At 39.6% G+C, this 20,503-nt stretch overlaps 1 long non-coding RNA gene across 1 annotated transcript in view; it reads right to left on the bottom strand.

Moving 5' to 3' along the window:
- Positions 1 to 20,503, bottom strand: part of LOC136391555 (uncharacterized) — a 114,762-nt gene that overhangs the window by 22,987 nt on the left and 71,272 nt on the right. The window lies entirely within an intron of this gene.

Below are 20,503 nucleotides of genomic sequence, written 5' to 3'. Positions count from 1 at the left end.
GTAATCCCATATATTGTATATAACCAAAAGGATTGAAAGCAGAGACTCAAACAGTTATTTGTACACTTATATTTATAGCAGGATTATTTATAATAACTGAAAGGTGAGAGCAGTACAGTGTCTGTCATCAGCTGAATGGATAAAAACATATGATATATGCATACAATAGAATATTTTTCAGCCTACAAAAAGAAGGAAATTCAGACAGATGGTAAAACATGGATAAACCCTGAGAACATTTTGCTAAGTGAAATCAGGCAGTCACAACAGGACAGATACTGCATTTTCCCCTGACTACTAGGGTAGTCAAATTTATGGAGATAGAAAGGACAATAGTGGTTGCTGGGGTCTGGTGGGGAAGGAAATGGAGAATTTGTGTAGAATGAGTACAGAGTCTCAGCTATGGAAGATGAAAAATGTTCTGGGTGTGAATGGGCCCACCAGCTCAATATACTTAATGCCATTGAACTGTAAACTAAAAAAATAGTTAAAATGATAAATTTTATGTTACATATATTTTACCACATAGAAAAAAGCAAAACTTTCAGTACTGTATAAAACAAAATTTTAAGTTAAATAATAAATTAGACTAACCCACAGGAATGCAACATATTAAATGAAGTGTTAAAAAAAATCAATGAACAAAAGAATACAGGAAAAACATAGTTATAGTAACTCAGAAATAAAATTCTGTATATATGATTTGGTGTAATTACAATAAATCACTATCATATTGACTCTTATATACAACAGTCAGATTTTTAGAATCTAGTTTATCTTTGCCATTTTAAAAAATCTTACATATTATGGTATTTATTTTAAAAACTTAAATAACAGGGTAAAAGTTCAGACTTTGTGGACTATATCAGCATCAGAGCAATTTATTTCATGATTGTAGGTTGGGTGGTACAGGGATATATACTGTATATTCTCATATGACTCTTCGAAGAATTGTTTAGTTTAGGATAGAAAATAGAACAGGTCAGGATTTGGTGAGGCTTGAAGAAGATGTGGGTTTATGGAGAAGTACTTCCTCTGCCTACTGAACCCCAGGGTCTCCAAATGAAACAGAAGAATAGCCAGAGGTCAATGAACTTCAACATGAACCTCTGCCAGCAATACAGGTAAAAGAAAAAATTCAAAGCATCACAGGCTTTGGCAATCAGGATCACTGAGAAAAACCCTAGGGATTTTAGAATCAACATGTAGAGACAACACCAACCCTCGACTTAGCCAGCTCTACAAAGAACACACTCAAATGAGGAGGGTATACACAGACAAAATGAGAAGACAGAGAAGTGCAACCCAAATGAACCAACAAGCGAAACCTCCAGAAAATGAACTGAGTGAGATGGAAATAAGCAAACTACCAGATGCAGAGTTTAAAATAATGATTATTAGAATGCTGAAAGATCTTAGAACAACAATGGATGGACACAATGAACACATAAATAAAGAGATAACAGCCCTGGCCGGTTGGCTCAGCGGTAAAGCGTGGGCCTGGCGTGCGGGGGACCCGGGTTCGATTCCCAGCCAGGGCACATAGGAGAAGCGCCCATTTGCTTCTCCACCCCCCCCTCCTTCCTCTCTGTCTCTCTCTTCCCCTCCCGCAGCCAAGGCTCCATTGGAGCAAATATCGCCCGGGCGCTGGGGATGGCTCCTTGGCCTCTGCCCCAGGCACTAGAGTGGCTCTGGTCGCGGCAGAGCGACGCCCTGGAGGGGCAGAGCATCGCCCCCTGGTGGGCAGAGCGTCGCCCCTGATGGGCGTGCCGGGTGGATCCCGGTCGGGCGCATGCGGGAGTCTGTCTGACTGTCTCTCCCCGTTTCCAGCTTCAGAAAAACACACACACACACACACACACAAAAGAGATAACAAGCATCAAAAAGGACATTGAAATAATAAAGAAGAACCATTCAGAAATTGTTGTGGACCATGTAAAGCCAGGAGTCAGGGCTAGGGCCACCATCATAGCCGCCCGGACCATGCAGGTTCGCATTGGATTCGGACAGTCGGTAAAGAAACAACAGAGCCAAAAACTGATAGGCCATTTTCTTTAATTCTAGCTTGCACCCGGCGGGCAAGTAAAAACACACACTGGGCTCCAAAACCCACTCACATTCAGTGCTCACAAAGCCACTGACTTATCCGAGTTTCCTAGAATCAAAGGTTTCTAGCTCACCAGACTTATTCACCTCTGTTCCCCATCTCCTTCCTTCTCCCTGCATAAACTGCACAAACTGGCCTTTCACTCAACACTCGCCATTTTGGCTGCTTCTCCTGGCCTACTCCACGTGGCCTCCTTCTGCTCTCTGCTCTGCTCTCTCTTCTAAATGATAATCTCAGGAACCAAGAGCACAAGCTCCTATTCTGCCCCTATTTTATAGTGTAGCTTCACAACCTTTAATCCAATATACAAAATAGGGAAGTCTCTAATACAGGGGTCCTCAAACTTTTTACACAGGGGGCCAGTTCACTGTCCCTCAGACCGTTGGAGGGCCAGACTGTAAAAAAAAACTATGAACAAATCCCCATGCACACTGCACATATCTTATTTTAAAGTAAAAAACAAAATGGGAACAAATACAATATTTAAAATAAAGAACAAGTAAATTTAAATCAACAAACTGACCAGTATTTCAATGGGAACTATGCTCCTCTCACTGACCACCAATGAAAGAGATGCCCCTTCCAGAAGTGCTGCGAGGGCTGGATAAATGGCCTCAGGGGGCCGCATGTGGCCCGCGGGCCGTAGTTTGGGGACCCCTGCTCTAATACAAAGTCACTTCTCTGAGGCATGATGGGATTGTACCACCCCACATCAAAACGGGTAGAAAAGGCTTAATCCCAAAACCAAGCCCCAGGCTACAAGGATTCTGCCTGCCCCCAACACACATTAATATCACCTGGGCAACGGCCTCCACGTGGGCAGCGCCACTTTAACAAAGTGAGCATAATACATTTTATCTGCCCAACAGACCATAAATGGCAGAAAGCCATTGTAGATTCGAGGCTTAGCAAAAGGCTAAGTTCTCCCCCCTCCACCTTCATATTGGCTATGATGCTGAGTATTTGCACCCACTTCACTTGCTTCCTTAGGTTGCTGGAAGCAATTTACATCCCCTTCCTCTGACTCTTTGTTTTCAGATGTTGGTAGATTTCACTAATGTATCCTGTTTTTGCCTTGGGAGAGTTCCTGTCTTAGCCTCGGATGTGTAACTTTGTATTAAGGACTTCCTTGATTTGCATATAATAAAGCAAACTGGGCTATATAATAAAGCAAACTGGGGCTATGGGGCACTGGGATATTGCCATGAGCATTTGAAGAGTCCTCCTGGTCCCATTTTTTCTTGATGAGTATGTTTCCTTAATTCCGCACCATTATTAGGAGCCGCACTAGTCCGTGGCAAGAAATGACAAAAACAATATCAGAAATAAAAACTAAACTAGAAGCAATTAAAAGCAGGCTGAGGTCAGAGAAATGACGCCGTCAGGAGCGCGACCGACAAATCTCCCCAAAATTTCAACAAGTTCATCAACCAGAAACAGAAAAATCTATCCTTGGAGCGTCCAGGAGTTCCACACACTGAAGGCGAAGGTAGGATTGAGCAAAAAAATCAACCCTGAAGGAAATAAGTCGGACAAAGGAACACTTTGCCTTTCTCACTAACCTGAGCAAAGGCTGCTTTCACTTGGAACTGAGAGTCGGGGGGGGGGGGCTAAAGGTGTGGAGGAAGCTAGGCTGTGGCACAGACATTCGTTCAAGGAAAGAGTGTGCCTGTCGTGAATCAGCCCAAGTGAGCAGACGCCCGCACGCCTCGAGCAGCAGCTGCCTGCGGCGCGCAGGGAGTGTGCCAAAGCGAACTTCCCTACCCCGAGCTTCTCTAGGCAGGCAGGGCGCCCCACCCAGCCATTCAAGCTAACAATCAAGCGTCGGGGGAGGGGCACATGGACAGCTTGCAGTCCTTTCTGGAGCAGATCGGCAGATCCAATCGCTGAAATTAGCTTAACCCACAGTCTGCTCACCTCCCAACTGACCTACCCGGCTCTAATTGACAAGATCTCTCTCAGTTCGGCGATCTAAGACAAGAGGCGTGATATTTTTTAGTGCCTCTTGCTAAAGGGGTGGGGGCAACTTCTCATTGGCAGAGCTTTCATACTCAGGGATATACGCTAAAAAGAGGGACTTGGCAGATGTTAAGACCTGTACTGCAGGCAGTGACTAGGGCATCTTCTTCCCAGCCAAAACAGGTTACAAAGTGCAGAAAGCCTAGGGAGAGTGATCCCAAAGAGTGCTAGGTGTGCTGAACAGGCCTGGAGGCTCATAGAAAGTCACCTTGAGAGCAATTGGCTCCCAGCCCCGCCTGATTACACTGGCGGCTCTGAGTGCCAGAGCCTTAACCAGAACCCTGCATTGAGTGGGGATAGAGTGGGGATTTGCCAGCTCTTTGAGCCACTTACTCCCCAGGCAGAGGCAGAGAGAGTGGCAGCCTCATAGCTGGATCATCAGGCTGCTAATTCAGGAAGGAGAGACTACGAGAGAGGCTCTGGGAAAATGGACTCTCTCATTGTCGGAGCCTGCAAACGCTAACAAGCCTTGACTACCAATGAGACTGAAGCCTAATATATGACATTGCCATAGAGTCTAATCAACTGCAAATCTCTACCTAAGCATGCCACAGGGGCAGAGCCTGGGGTACAGAGTCATCAACCAGGAAGAGGGAGAGGAAAGAAAAAGGAAGAAGTTAACCTCTCAAAATCAAGAAAAATCTACAAACTTTATAACTTGTTCCACTATTTTTTTTGTTTCTTTCATCTTCTTACCTTTATTATTATTATTTCTATTTCCTCCTCCTTGGTCCTTTTATTCTCTGCCCGTTTTATTCTTTCCTCTTCTTGAACTACACTACCCATAAGTGTTACATTTTATTTCTTTTTTTCTTCCTTACTCTCCATTAGGGTTACACTCCAAAACCCTTAACTCTCTCTCTCTTTTTGTTTTTTTTCTTCTTTCTTTTTTTCCTTTTCCCCTTTTCTTATTTCTCCCTCTCTATTAGTTTCTTCTTTTCTCCTTTTACTTTTCCTCTCCTTCAATCCTCAATCATGAACAAATTATTTAATTTGGGACTCAAGTTTTTTTTTTTGTGCATTTTGGGTGCTTGTTACTTTGCTTTTAACCTCATTAGCATTCCTCCCAACCCAGGATCTCCATTCTATTTAGTTTTTGCTCCACTTAATACAATAGTTTTTTGTCCCCTTTTTCCTGTTTCCCTCTTATTCCTCTCATTATATCTCTTAGTTGACCATCACTTACAAGCAAATCATTTTATACTTGACCCAAATTTTTTCCTTTTTTGCATTTTGTGGATCCCTACTTTTTTTTTTTTTTTTTGCCCCTTGCACACTTCACCCCAACTCAGGCCTTCCATTATAGGCAGTTTTTGTTCCATTTAGCATAATATAATTCACAGTTCATCATGATATTTTCCTAAGGAGGAGGGGAGAGGAGGGGAAAAGAATAAAGAAAAGGGGGGAAATAATAAATTATTATTGGGTTTTTTTGTGTTTTTTTCCAAAATTTTTTCCATTTTTTTAACTTTCTTTTTTTACTTTTTATTCTTTATTAATTCTCATTAGTGCTATCAACAAGACCACTGTCAGATGCCATTAAGAAAAACGAAATCGAATATCATGGATACAAAAGATAGAGAGATAGCACAGATAGATGTGAAAAAATCTATGGAGAAAAAATTTAATATATTGGAAACCTTGAAGCTAAATGACAGCGAATTTAAAATAGAAATCCTGAAAATACTCAGAGATATACAAGAAAACACAGAAAGGCAATTTAAGGAGCTCAAAAAACAACTAAATGAACACAAAGAATATATTACCAAGGAAATTGAAACTGTAAAAACAAATCAAACAGAGATGAAAAACTCAATTCATGAACTGAAAAATGAGGTAACAAGCTTAGCTAATAGAACAGGCCAGATAGAAGGTAGAATTAGTGACATAGAAGACAAGCAACTTCAGGCACAACAGACAGAAGAAGAGAGAGACTCAAAAATTTTTAAAAAATGAGAAAGCCCTACAGGAATTGTCTGATTCATCAAAAAGAATAACATAAGAATAATAGGTATATCAGAGGGAGAAGAGAAAAAAAAAACGGAATGAAGAATATATTCAAACAAATGACAGATGAGAACTTCCCAAGCCTGTGGAAAGAACTAAAGCCTCAAATTCAAGAAGCAAACAGAACACTGAGTTTTCTTAACCACAACAAACCTACTCCAAGGCACATCATAATGAAAATGGCACAAACCAATGACAAAGAAAAAAATTCTCAAGGCAGCCAGGGAAAAGAAGAATACAGCATATAAAGAAAGGCCTATGAGATTATCATCAGATTTCTCAGCAGAAACTCTACAAGCTAGAAGAGAGTGGACCCCAATATTTAAAGCCCTGAAAGAGAGGAACTTTCAGCCAAGAATACTATACCCATCAAAGCTATCCTTCAAATACAAAGGAAAAATAAAAACATTCACAAATACAGAAAAGATGAGGGAATTAATTATCAGAAAACCCCCACTCCAGGAATTACTAAAGGGGGTTTTCCAACCAGATACAAAGAACAAAACAAAACAAAACCACAAGTAAAAGCTCCACCAAGAACACAATAAAACCTTATTTAAACTGTGACAACAAAAGCAAAAAATAAGGGGGGGAGAAGACGGAGATTAACAGTAGCAAAGGACGATGAAGTACAGAAACACTCATAAGATAGGGTACTACAATGAATATGGTAGGTACCCTTCTCATTACTTAATGGTAACCACCCTTGAGAAGACCACCACAGAAACACATGAATTAAAAAAGGTAGCAACAGAGGAAAGAAGTATGGAATACAAACAAACAAAAACAAATGATAGAAAAACAAAAGAGAAGAATCAAACAAGATACAAAACTAAAACAAAGCAATTTATAAAATGGCAATAAGGAACCCACAAGTGTCAATAATTACACTAAATGTAAATGGATTAAACTCACCAATAAAAACACACAGAGTAGCAGAATGGATTAAAAGAGAAAATCCAACTGTATGCTGCCTATAAGAAACACATCTAAGCAACAAGGATAAAAACAAATTCAAAGTGAAAGGCTGGAAAACAATACTCCAAGCAAATAACATCCAAAAAAACCAGGTATAGCAATACTTATATCTAATAATGCTAACTACAAGACAGAAAAAGTACTCAGAAACAAAAATGATCATTTCATAATGATAAAGGGGACACTGAATCAAGAAGACATAAAAATCCTTAATATATATGCACCAAACCAAGGAGCACCACAATATATAAGACAGCTACTTATTGAACTCAATTATACTTGGAGACCTCAATACACCAATGACGGCTCTAGATTGGTCATCCAAACAGAGAATCAATAAAGATATATCAGCCTTAAATGAAACATTAGAGCACCTGGATATGATAGACATCTACAGGACACTTCCTCCCAAAGTGACAGAGTATACATTTTTCTGTAGTGTATACGGAACATTCTCAAGAATTGACCATATGTTGGGCCACAAAAATAACATCAGCAAATTCAGAAAAATTGAAATTGTACCAAGCATATTTTCTGATCATAAAGCCTTGAAACTAGAATTCAACTGCAAAATAGAGAAAAAAAACCCACAAAAATGTGGAAACTAAACAACATACTTTTAAAAAATGAATGGGACAAAGAAGAAATAAGCACAGAGATAAAAAAAATATATACAGACAAATGAAAATGACAATATGATGTAGCAGAATCACTGGGATGCAGCAAAAGCAGTGATAAGAGGGAAGTTCATATCACTTCAGGCCTATATGAACAAACAAGAGAGAGCCCAAGTGAACCTCTTAACTTCACACCTTAAGGAACTAGAAAAAGAAGAACAAAGACAACCCAAAACCAGCTGAAGAAAGGAAATAATAAAAATCAGAGCAGAAATAAATGAAATAGAGAACAGAAAAACTATTAAAAAATTAATAAAACAAGGAGCTGGTTCTTTGAAAAGATCAACAAAATTGACAAACCCTTGGCAAGACTCACCAAGGAAAAAGGAGAAAGGACTCATATAAACAAAATCCAAAATGAAAGAGGAGAAACCACCACAGACATCATATATATACAAAGAATTATTGTAGAATACTACGAAGAACTTTATGCCACTAAATCCAACAATCTAGAAGAAATGAATAAATTCCTAGAACAATACAACCTTCCTAGACTGAGTCATGAAGAAGCAGAGAGCCTAAACAGACCAATTAGTAGGGAAGAAATAGAAAAAACTATTAAAAACCTTCCCCAAAATAAAAGTCCAGGTCCAGATGGTTATACTAGTGAATTCTATCAAACATTCAAAGAAGACTTGGTTCCTATTCTACTCAAAGTCTTACAAAAAATTGAAGAAGAAGCAATACTTCCAAACACATTTTATGAGGCCAACATAACCCTCATACCGAAACCTGGCAAGGATGGCACAAAAACGAAAACTACAGACCAATATCTCTAATGAATACAGATGCTAAAATACTAAACAAAATACTGGCAAATTGAAGACAACAACATATTTAAAAAATAATACATCATGATCAAGTGGGATTCATCCCAGAATCTCAAGGATGGTTCAGCATACGTAAAACAGTTAATGTAATACACCATATCAACAGAACAAAGAACAAAAATCACATGATTTTATCAATAGATGCAGAAAAGGCATTCGATAAAATACAACGCAACTTTATGTTTAAGACACTCAACAAAATGGGTATAGAAGGAAAATATCTCAACATGATAAAGGCCATATATGATAAACCATCAGCCAACATCATATTAAATGGCATAAAACTGAGGACTTTCCCCCTTAAATCAGGAACAAGACAGGGTTGTCCACTCTCTCCACTCTTATTTAACGTGATGCTAGAAGTTCTGGCTAGAGCAAGCAGACAAGAGAAAGAAATAAAAGGCATCCATATAGGAAAAGAAGAATTAAAGGTATCACTTTTAGCAGATGATAAGATCCTATACATTGAAAACCACAAAGACTCCACAAAAAGATTACTAGAAACAATAAAACAATACAGTAAGGTTGCAGTATACAAAATTAACATACAAAAGTCCACAGCCTTTATATAATATATGCCAAAAATGAAATATTAGAAAACGAACTCAAAAAAATAATCCCCTTCATGACTGCAACAAAAAAAATAAAATACCTAGGAATAAACATAACAAAGAATGTAAAGGACCTATATAACGACAACTACAAACATTGTTAAAGGAAATCGAAAAAGATACAATGAGACGTAAAAATATTCCTTGTTCTTGGATAGGAAGAATAAATATAATCAAAATGGCCATATTACCCAAAGCAATCTATAAATTTAATGCAATTCCCATCAAAATTCCTGTGACATTTTTTAAAGAAATGGAACAAAAAATCATCAGATTTATATGGAACTATAAAAAACCCCGATTAGCCAAAGCAATCCTAAGGAAAAAGAATGAAGCTGAGGGCATTACAATACCTGACTTCAAACTATAATATAGGGCCACGACAATCAAAACAGCATGGTATTGGCAGAAAAATAGACACTCAGACCAATGGAACAGAATAGAAAGTCCAGAAATAAAACCACATATATATGGTCAAATAATTTTTGATAAAGGGGCCAAAAACACACAATGGAGAAAAGAAAGCCTCTTCAATAAATTGTGCTGGGAAAACTGGAAAGCCACATGCAAAAGAATGAAACTCGACCACAGCTTGTCCCCTTATACTAAAATTAATTCAAAATGGATCAAAGACCTAAATATAAGACCTGAAACAATAAAGTACATGAAAGAAGACATAGGTACTAAACTCATGGACCTGGGTTTTAAAGTGCATTTTATGAATTTGACTCCAAAGGCAAGAGAAGTGAAGGCAAAGATAAATGAATGGGACTACATCAGACTAAGAAGTTTTTGCTCTGCAAGAGAAACTGACAATAAAATAAACAGACAGCCAACTAAATGGGAAATGATATTTTCAAACAACAGCTCAGATAAGGGCCTAATAACCAAAATATACAAAGAACTCATGAAACTCAACAACAAACAAACAAACAATCCAATAAAAAAAATGGGAAGAGGACATGAACAGACACTTCTCCCAGGAAGAAATACAAATGGCCAACAGATATATGAAAAGATGCTCATCTTCATTAGTTATTAGAGAAATGTAAATCAAAACTATAATGAGATACCACCTCACACCTAATAGTTAGGTTAGCTATTATCAACAAGACAGGTAATAGCAAATGTTGGAGAGGCTGTGGAGGAAAAAAAACCCTCATTCACTGTTGGTGGAAATGTAAAGTAATACAGAGACTAAGAGATATGGACAAGAGTGTAGTGGTTACCGGGGAGGGGCGTGGGAGGGAAGGAGGGAGAGGGGAAGGGGGAGGAGGAGGAGCACAAAGAAAACTAGATAGAGGGTGACGGAGGACAATCTGACTTTGGGTGAAGGGTATGCTACATAATTGAATGACAAGATAATCTGGAGATGTTTTCTCTGAACATATGTACCCTGATTTATCAATGTCACCCCATTTAAATTAATAAATAAGTAAATAAAAAAGAAAAGCAAAAAAAAAAAAAAAAAAGAAATGTTAAGGGGCCTGTGGTAAACAGAACAAAAAGGGAAAATAATATAGTAATAGAGGAATATAGCTTTAAAGAATAAAATGGCAATAAACAACAACATATCAATAATAACCTTAAATGTAAATGGATTAAATGATACAATCAAAAGACATAGGGTAGCTGCATAGATAAAAAAACAGGACCCATACATACGCAGTCTACAAGAGATACACCTCAAAATAAAAGATGCACACAGACTGAAGGTAAAAAGATGAAAAAAAATTTCATGCAAACGGAAATAAAAAAATCTGGAGTAGCAATACTTATATCAGACAAAATGGACTTTAAAACAAAGGCTATAGTAAGGGATAAAGAAGGCCACTACCTAATAACAAAGGGAGTAATCTAACAGGAAGATGTAACCATTATAAATATTTATGCACCTACTTTAGGAGCACCTAAATATATAAAGCAGATTTTGTTGGATATAAAGGGTGAGATCAACAGCAATACTATAATAGTAGGGGATTTCAATACCCCACTAACATCACTAGATAGATCCTCAAGAAGAAAAATTAACAAAGAAACAGCAGACTTAAAGGACACACTAGATCAACTGGATTTAATAGATATTTTCAGAGCCTTTCACCCTAAAGCAGCAGAATATACATTCTTTTCAAGTGCTCATGGTACATTCTCTAGGATAGACCACATGTTAGGGCACAAATGTAGACCCAACAAATTTAAGAAGATTGAAATCATATCAAGCACTTTGTCTGATCACAATTGCATGAAACTGAAAATCAACAACAACAGAAAAACTGAAAAAATACTCAAACATATGGAAACTAAATAGCATGTTATTAAATAACAAATGGGTTAACAATGAGATCAAAGAAGAAATAAAAAATTCCTAGAAATGAATAATGAGCATACAACAACTCAAAATTTATGGGACACAGCAAAAGCACTATAGGCATACTTTAAAAAGCTAGAAAAAGCTCAAATAAACAACTTAACCCTGCATCTAAAAGAACTAGAAAAAGAACAGCAAGTAAAACAAAGAGGTAGTAGAAGGAAGTAAATAATAAAGATCAGAGTGGAAATAGATGACACAGAGGCTAAAGAAACAATACAGAGGATCACTGAAACCAAGAGCTGGTTCTTTAAAAGGGTAAACAAGATTGATGAACCTTTAACCTGATTTACCAAGAAAAAAAGAGAAAAAACTCAAATAAATAAAATTAGAAATGAGAGTGGAGAAATAACAACTGACACAAAAGAAATACAAAATATTATAAGAAAATACTATGAAGAACTGTATGCCAAAAAATTAGACAACCTAGGTGAAAATGGACAAATTCCATATTTTTCAAAAGTCAATCTGGAAGAATCAGAAAATCTAAACAGACCAATTACAACAAATAAGATTGAAACAGTTATCAAAAACTCCCAACAACCAAAGCCCCGGGCCAGATGGCTTCACAGGTGAATTCTACCAAATATTCAAAGAAGAACTAACTCCTATTCTTCTCAAGCTATTCAAAAAATTCAAGAGGAAGGAAGACTTCCAAGCTCCTTTTATGAGGCAAGCATAATTCTGATTCCAAAACCAGGCAAAGACAACACAAAGAAAGAAAATTATAGGCCAATATCCCTGATGAATTTAGATGCTAAAATCTTTAACAAAATATTATCAAACCGGATCCAGCAATACATGAAATAAATCATATACATCATGATCAAATGGGATTTATTCTGGGGAGGCAAGGATGGTACAATATTCGTAAATCAATCAATGTGATTCATCACATAAACAAAGGAAGGAGAAAAAAACCACATGATAATTTCAATAGGTGCAGAAAAAGCATTCGATAAAATCCAGCACCCATTTATGATCAAAACTCTCAGCAAAGTGGGTGTACAGGGAAAATACATCAACATGATAAAGGCCATCTATGAAAAACCCACATCAACATCATAATCAATGGGCAAAAATTAAAAGCAATCCCCTTAAGATCAGGAACAAGGTAAGGGTGCCCCCTTTCACCACTCTTATTCAACATAGTTCTGAAGTCCTAGCCACAGCAATCAGACAAGAAGAAGAAATAAAAGGCATCCAAATTGGAAAAGAAGAAGTAAAACTATTATTATTTGCAGATGATATGATACTGTTATATAGAAAATCCTAAAGTCTCAGTCAAAAAACTACTGAACCTGATAAATGAATTTAGGAAGGTGTCAGGATATAAAATTAATACACAGAAATCAGAGGCATTTCTATACACCAATGATGAACCATCAGAAAGAGAAATTAAGGAAACAGTCCCCTTCACTATTACAACAAAATAAAATAAAGTACCTAGGAGTAAATTTAACCAAGGAGATTAAAGACTTGTACCCGGAAAATTATAAAACATTGATAAAAGAAATCAAGGAAGATACAAACAAGTGGAAGCATATACCGTGTTCATGGGTAGGAAGAACAAACATCATTAAAATGTCTATATTACCCAAAGCAACTTATAAATTCATAACAATACCAATTAAAATACCAATGACATACATCAAAGTTATAGACCACATATTCCAAAAATTTATATGGAACCGTGAAAGAACTTGAATAGCCTCAGCAATCTGGAAAAAGAAGAATAAAATGGGAGGTATCACACTTCCTGATATCAAGTTATACTACAAGGCCACTGTACTCAAACAGCTTGGTACTGGCATAAGAACAGGCATATAGATCAATGGAACAGAACAGAGAACCCAGAAATAAACCCACACCTTTATGGACAATTGATATTTGACAAAGGAGGTAAGAGCATACAATGGAGTAAAGACAGTCTCTTTAACAAATGGTGTTGGAAAAATTGGACAGCTACTTGCAAAAATATGAACCTAGACCATCAACTTACACCATTCACAAAAATAAACTCAAAATGGATAAAAGACTTAAATGTAAGTCGTAAAACCATAAGCATCTTAGAAGAAAACATAGCCAGTAAGCTCTCTGACATCTCTCGCAGCAATATATTTGCCGATTTGTCTCCACAGGCAAGTGAAATAAAAGACAGGATAAACAAATGGGACTATATCAAACTAAAAAGCTTTTGCACAGCTAAAGACAATATAACAGAAAAAAAAGACAAACCACACAATGGGAGAACATATTTGACAACACGTCTGATAAGGGGTTAATAATCAAAATTTATAAAGAACTTGTAAAACTCAACACCAGGTAGACAAACAATTCAATCAAAAAATGGGCAAAAGAAATTAATAGACACTTCGCCAAAGAGGACATACAGATAGCCAATAGATGAAAAAATGTTCATCATTAATCACTAGAGAAATGCAAATTAAAACCACAATGAGGCCCTGGCCGGTTGGCTCAGTGGTAGAGCATCGGCCTGGCGTACAGAAGTCCTGGGTTCGATTCCCGGCCAGGGCACACAGGAGAAGCGCTCATTGCTTCTCCACCCCTCCCCCTCTCCTTCCTCTCTGTCTCTCTATTACCCTCCCACTGCCGAGGCTCCACTGGAGCAAAGATGGCCCGGGTGCTGGGGATGGCTCCTCAGCCTCTGCCCCAGGAGCTAGAGTGGCTCTGGTCGCAGCAGAGCGACGCCCCGGAGGGGCAGAGCATCGCCCCCTGGTGGGCAGAGCATCGCCCCCTGGTGGGCGTGCCGGGTGGATCCCGGTCGGGTGCATGCAGGAGTCTGTCTGACTGTCTCTCCCAGTTTCCGGCTTCAGAAAAATACAGGAAATAAATAAATAAATAAATAAACAACAAAAAAAAACCCACAATGAGATACCACCTCACACCAGTCAGAATGGCGCTCATTAACAAAACAACACATGATAGATGCTGGAGAGGACGTGGAGAAAGGGGAACCCTCCTGCACTGCTGGTGGGAATGCAGACTGGTGCAGACACCGTGAAAAACAGTATGGAGATTCCTCAAAAAATTAAAAATGGAACAGTCTTTTGACCCAGCCATCCCACTTTTAGGACTATATCCCAAGAACACCATATCACTGACTCAAAAAAAGGAATGTGTCCCCATGTTTTTGGCAGCACTGTTCACAATAGTGAAGATCTGTAAACATCCCAAGTGTCCGTCAGTGGACGAGTGGATTAAAAACAGTGCTACATATATACAATGGAATACTAAAGGGCCATGAAAAAGAAGGAAATATTACCTTTTGAAACAACATGGATGGACTTGGAAACTATTATGTTAAGTGAAATAAGCCAGGCAGAGAAAGAAAAATATCATATGACTTCACTCATTTGAGGAATCCAAGAAACAATGTGAACTGAGGAATGGAATGGAGACAGAGGAAAAATAAAAAAGACCAGAGCAAAAGAGGACAGAGGGAAAGGGGATGATAAGATGGGATACACCTGAAGGGAAGGGGGGAGGGAGGTGTTAGGAAGGGGACAAGAGAGATGTTGAGGGGAATACAAGGGAGGGGGAATGCATTTAGGGCGACACTAGAATCTATGTAAACACAATAAATTAAATTAAAAAAAAAGAATCAACATGTCATAAAGAAGCTTTAGGGGACGTTTCAGTAGAAAGCTGAGGACAAAAGCTAACATGCACAGGGTCAAATAGAGAATGGGTGATTATGATATGAATCAGAGAGCGCACATGACATTTTGTGGGATCATCCACCTACATTTTTTGAATTTGGAGACATCTTTTCTTTGAACTTGAATGTTTTGTGTGTGTGTGTGTGTGTGTGTGTGTGACACAGACAGAGAGAGTCAGAGAGAGGGACAGACAGATAGGAAGGGAGAGAGATGAGAAGCATCAATTCTTCCATGCAGCACCCTAGTTGTTCATTGATTGCTTTCTCATACGTGCCTTGACCAGAAGGCTACAGCAGAGTGAGTGACCCCTTGTTAAGGCCAGTGACCTTGGGCTCAAGCTGGTGAGCCTTACTCAAACCAGATGAGCTCATGCTCAAGCTGGTGACCTTGGGGTTTCGAACCTGGATCTTCCGTGTCCCAGTCCAACGCTCTATCCACTGCGCCACCGCCTGGTCAGGCGAACTTGAATGTGTTTACGTATAAAAAGTGGCACAGCACTAGCTCCCTCACTGAGTTTTCGTAAGGATTAGTTAAAAGGCATTTATATTTTGTTCCACCAGTAAAGTGAAACTTTTGAGAGTGTTGATGGGGCATAAATCATACAATTAGGAGAATCACTCTCTATTTCTTTCTACTTACAACAACAGCTGTGAAGGTGATGACGGCAAAGAATTGAACCTGTTACTGGTCACCCAAAGGCTCTGTCTTTACGCTCCTCAATCAATGGTCAAATGATTTGAATTGTTCTGTAACATAAAATGGGAAAAATTTTTGCTTTCCAAAAATAATAGAAATAGAAATGAGGAGGGGGGAGCATAGAGAGAGTGACTAGAAGTAAACAAAGGAAAGAGAGAATGAGATACCTGAGCAACATGGTGCTGGGGAGTAAAGGGGAGAGGACTAGGAATAAAGACAGCTGAGGGAAATTCTGTCGTCAGGAACAGCCATAAAACATTTGGAAATATACACGCCTTATACTGAGTGTCACCATCCAGGCTGTATTAGGTGGTGAAATCATCCTTCACTTCATTCTGTCAAATTTCAGAAACTTGTGTTGTGTGACTGCATGAGCAATAACATTCTGGGAAGGATACCTTTTAAAGTTAGGTCATCAGGGCAAAGCAGAGACCAGCACCAGCAGGAAAGTAATGAGCTAGGTTGAGAAAATAATAAGGGAAAGATAACAGATCAAGAGGTAATGAACTGGTGAATGAAGGTAGAAAAAAACCCTCATGGAAACAGACATCAGTATGGTGACCACCAGAGAGAAAAGGTGGGGCAGGTGGAAGAGGGTGTAAGGGGATAAATACCATCGGAAGGAGAGTAGACTTTTTTTGTGTGTGTATTTTTCTGAAGTTGGAAACAAGGATGCAGTTAGACAGACTCCCGCATGGGCCCAACCAGGTTCCACCTGGCATTCCCACCAGGGAGCGATGCTCTGCCGATGTGGGGCGTCGCTCCATCGCAACCAGAGCCATTCTAGCATCTGAGGCAGAGGCCACAGAGCCATCCTCAGCACCTGGGCCAACTTTGCTCCAATGCAGCCTCAGCTGCGGGAGGGGAAAAGAGAGACAGAGAGGAAGGAGAGGGGGTGGGGTGGAGAAGCAGACGGGCGCTTCTCCTGTGTGCCCCGGACGGGAATCGAACCCGGGACTCCTGCACGCCAGGCCGACACTCTACCACTGAGCCAACCGGCCAGGGCCAAGATTAGACTTTGGATAGTGAGTGCACAACGCAAATTGCAGATGATGTACTGCAGAACTGTACGCTATATACATATATAATTTTATTGACCAATATAACTCCAATAAATTCAGTAAAAAAGAGCTAATGAACATAAATGTAAATAGAGTTTGGAACTATAAGCAGAAATCCGCCACCCCTCCCCCCAATTGGATAATCTCTGCCCCCTCTGCAGCCTGTGTGGGCTCCATTCTCATTTGGAATTTAACCTTGTCTACACAGGATGGAAAGAGAAATCTGAGAAAGCCTGGTGGAGCCAGCCTGACTCAGCTCTGGGACTGTAACACCTGGGTCCCTGAGAAGAAGAGTAAATCTAGTATCAGGGGCTATGAAGAGTAGTAGGGTGAACACAGGAATTGTGAGATGGGAAACCCCCTCAATAAGCCTACACAGAATGTTCTATGCCTTCCTTGCTTCTGTTAGAGAGGAAGAGTCTCCCTGTCCATCCAATGCCAGTTCTTCCATGTATGTTTGAATTTCCTCCTCCCACTACAATCATGTCTATTCTTCAACTCTGCTTTCTGTATCCTGCATCTTCGATGTTTCTTACTAGGTCTTTGCCATCCAAATATCCTCAGACCTATTCCATCCCACATAGAATTCCTGCCTTAATCTACACCTCTTGCTGCACCTGGCCACTTTTCTCTATAACATGAACATGATTTCCTTATACTCATCTTTCCTGGCGTTCATTCATTATTTATACAGTTGTAAGAATTTTCAGTGTCATTTTATCAATCACAACACCATGTTCAAATATTCTACTGACACAAAAGATTTGTAGTGAGAAGCAACAGTCCCCAGCTACTCCCAACCCCAAGATCAATGTTCTTTATGGTTCATGGGTTGCACTTGTTTCTGAAATCACTCTTATTTAATCTATGTCTCATTGTCTTCTCTCTTTCCATTTCTTGCAATGTATTGTTGATGAAAAGGTTGTTTGTCTCCTCAAATGGATCTTTCTGGTTATTTTCTGGTGGTGTTATCATTTTTCTTGATCCCCTCTAGTTCTTACACATTGGTAGTTATATCTATAGATTCTGTGAGAATCACTAGTAATTTTGTTTCAAGATGCTTTCATAATCGCCACCAAATATTTCTACCAGACATACGTAATCACTGGCAATGGTTCTTTTTGTGAATTTTGCCACCATAGATAACCACTTCCTATATGTATCATTTTGTCAGGGCCGCGAACTGTTGCTATTACAACTCCATCATTCCTGCTTCATTCATTACCTGGAATATACCTAAAATGTGAAATATTGCATAAAGATGTCTGGATTAGAAGTTAGCAAGGTAAGGTATAAGGGATATATGGAATAGAGGTACTCAGTTCCACCTGAAGGACTTTTTCTTGTGGTGGCTTTTCCTAGATGTTCAGTGGCCACTGTACTCATGCAGTGAAGACCCACCAGGGCAGAGAACCTGGAATGGTAGGCTTGCTGCTGTAGAATCAGAGTCTTGGAAAGGTGTAGGGCACGCTCTATCAAAACTCAGGGATTGACCTTCTTAATGTGTTCAGAACTTCTTGCTGGGCTATATTTATGTTCTACCCTTTTCTATGCTTTTCTTTACTGTAGCATTAACAGCAGGTTTGACTGTGGCAACCACATCACCACACCTTCCTGGAGTCTTAGGTTTTATCTTATATTTATTAGGCAGGTTTCAGAAGGAGTTAGGCAGCAAACACAAGTCATTCTATCGGGGTTGTCAATCTGCTATGGCCCTGAGTGCCCTTAGGTCGTCCTCGGGGTATGTCAGAGCCCTGACGGCTTTTTAATTTTTTTCTTGAGAGAGAGAGAGACAGGAATATTAAGCTGCTTCTTGTATATGCCCTGACGTGACCGGGAAATCAAACTGGCAACCTTTGCACTCAGGGATGATGCTCCAGCCAACTGAGCTATCCAACCAAGACTTACTTTTTATTGATTTTTTGAGACAGAGAGACGAGAGAGAGGGGGGAGAGGGAATGGAAGCATCTGTTGTTCCACTCAGTCATACATTCCTGGTCGCTTCCTATGCGTGCTCTGACCAGGGATCAAACTCACAACCGGGGATTGAAGAGCAGTTCAGGACGATGCTCTTAACCAACTGAACTAACTGGCTAGGGCCACCTGACTGCTCTTTACTTGGGTGATTTACGAAGGTTGTTTTTCTAGTGAGCAGCCATGAGAGATGAGGCAATATTCCTGTAGACAAAGAATGGACATAAATCTGCTTACCATAAAAGTAGTGAGTCCTGAACCTCAGTGGTTTCCTCCTATAATGCAGCCTGCTGTCATCTATCTAGAACCACATAAATCAATCACCCTCTGGGACTTGGGAGGGCATGAGGAGATGATGTGAATATAAATTATAGCTGTTGCTTTTGCTCTGATTAGTAGGGTCCCCTGTTACTGATCTTGAAGTTTTGTGTCTTATGCCAACCCCCGCCCCAAACAGCAACTGACTACTTTTAAAGTTGGGTAAATCCCAGATCCTTCACTGTTTTTGAAAATTACACCCATCTTATTGGCAAAATTGAAAAGTAATATCTTTCTTTTTATTTTTTTATTATTTTTTTTTCTTTTTTTTTTTCATTTTTCTGAAGCTGGAAACGGGGAGAGACAGTCAGACAGACTCCCGCATGCGCCCGACCGGGATCCACCCGGCACGCCCACCATGGGGCGACGCTCTGCCCACCAGGGGGCGATGCTCTGCCCATCCTGGGCGTCGCCATATTGCGACCAGAGCCACTCTAGCGCCTGGGGCAGAGGCCACAGAGCCATCCCCAGCGCCCGGGCCATCTTTGCTCCAATGGAGCCTTGGCTGCGGGAGGGGAAGAGAGAGACAGAGAGGAAAGTGCGGCGGAGGGGTGGAGAAGCAAATGGGCGCTTCTCCTGTGTGCCCTGGCCGGGAATCGAACCCGGGTCCTCCGCACGCTAGGCCGACGCTCTACCGCTGAGCCAACCGGCCAGGGCCAAGTAATATCTTTCTATACCGGTACAGAGATGCAGAGAAAAGTGCCCTCTGGGACTATGCTATAGCCTTTCTAGGAAGCATTTTGACAATAATATACGTTGGTGTATACTTATCAAACTCATTGAATCGCAGATATCAAATATGTACAGATTTTACATATCAAGCATGCCTCAAAAAAGTGGTTTTCAAAATAAATAACATCCAATATAAAATATATACATTCATTTTAGTCTGAAATCTCATTTCTGAGAGTCTACCCTCTAAATATAAGGGTATATAGAGTACACATTGAAAGATGTTCTTCAAAGCACTCATCGTATTGTTACTGAATACCCATCAAAGGATAATCCATAAAGTTAGCTGAAGACATTCTCATCATTATTAGTGACTGTGGAAAGCAACTTCTAAGAAACAAAAGTGTCATTTTTGTGGAAGAAATGACCCAAACCATATGAAAGAATCCTATTAACAGAAAGGAGGGGACAAGCAGAAACAGTACATATGACATTGGTTACC

The sequence above is a fragment of the Saccopteryx leptura genome, chromosome 2 (assembly GCF_036850995.1).
Source record: "Saccopteryx leptura isolate mSacLep1 chromosome 2, mSacLep1_pri_phased_curated, whole genome shotgun sequence".
Classification (NCBI taxonomy): Eukaryota; Metazoa; Chordata; class Mammalia; order Chiroptera; family Emballonuridae; genus Saccopteryx; species Saccopteryx leptura.
This window is presented reverse-complemented; position numbering and strand designations above follow the sequence as displayed.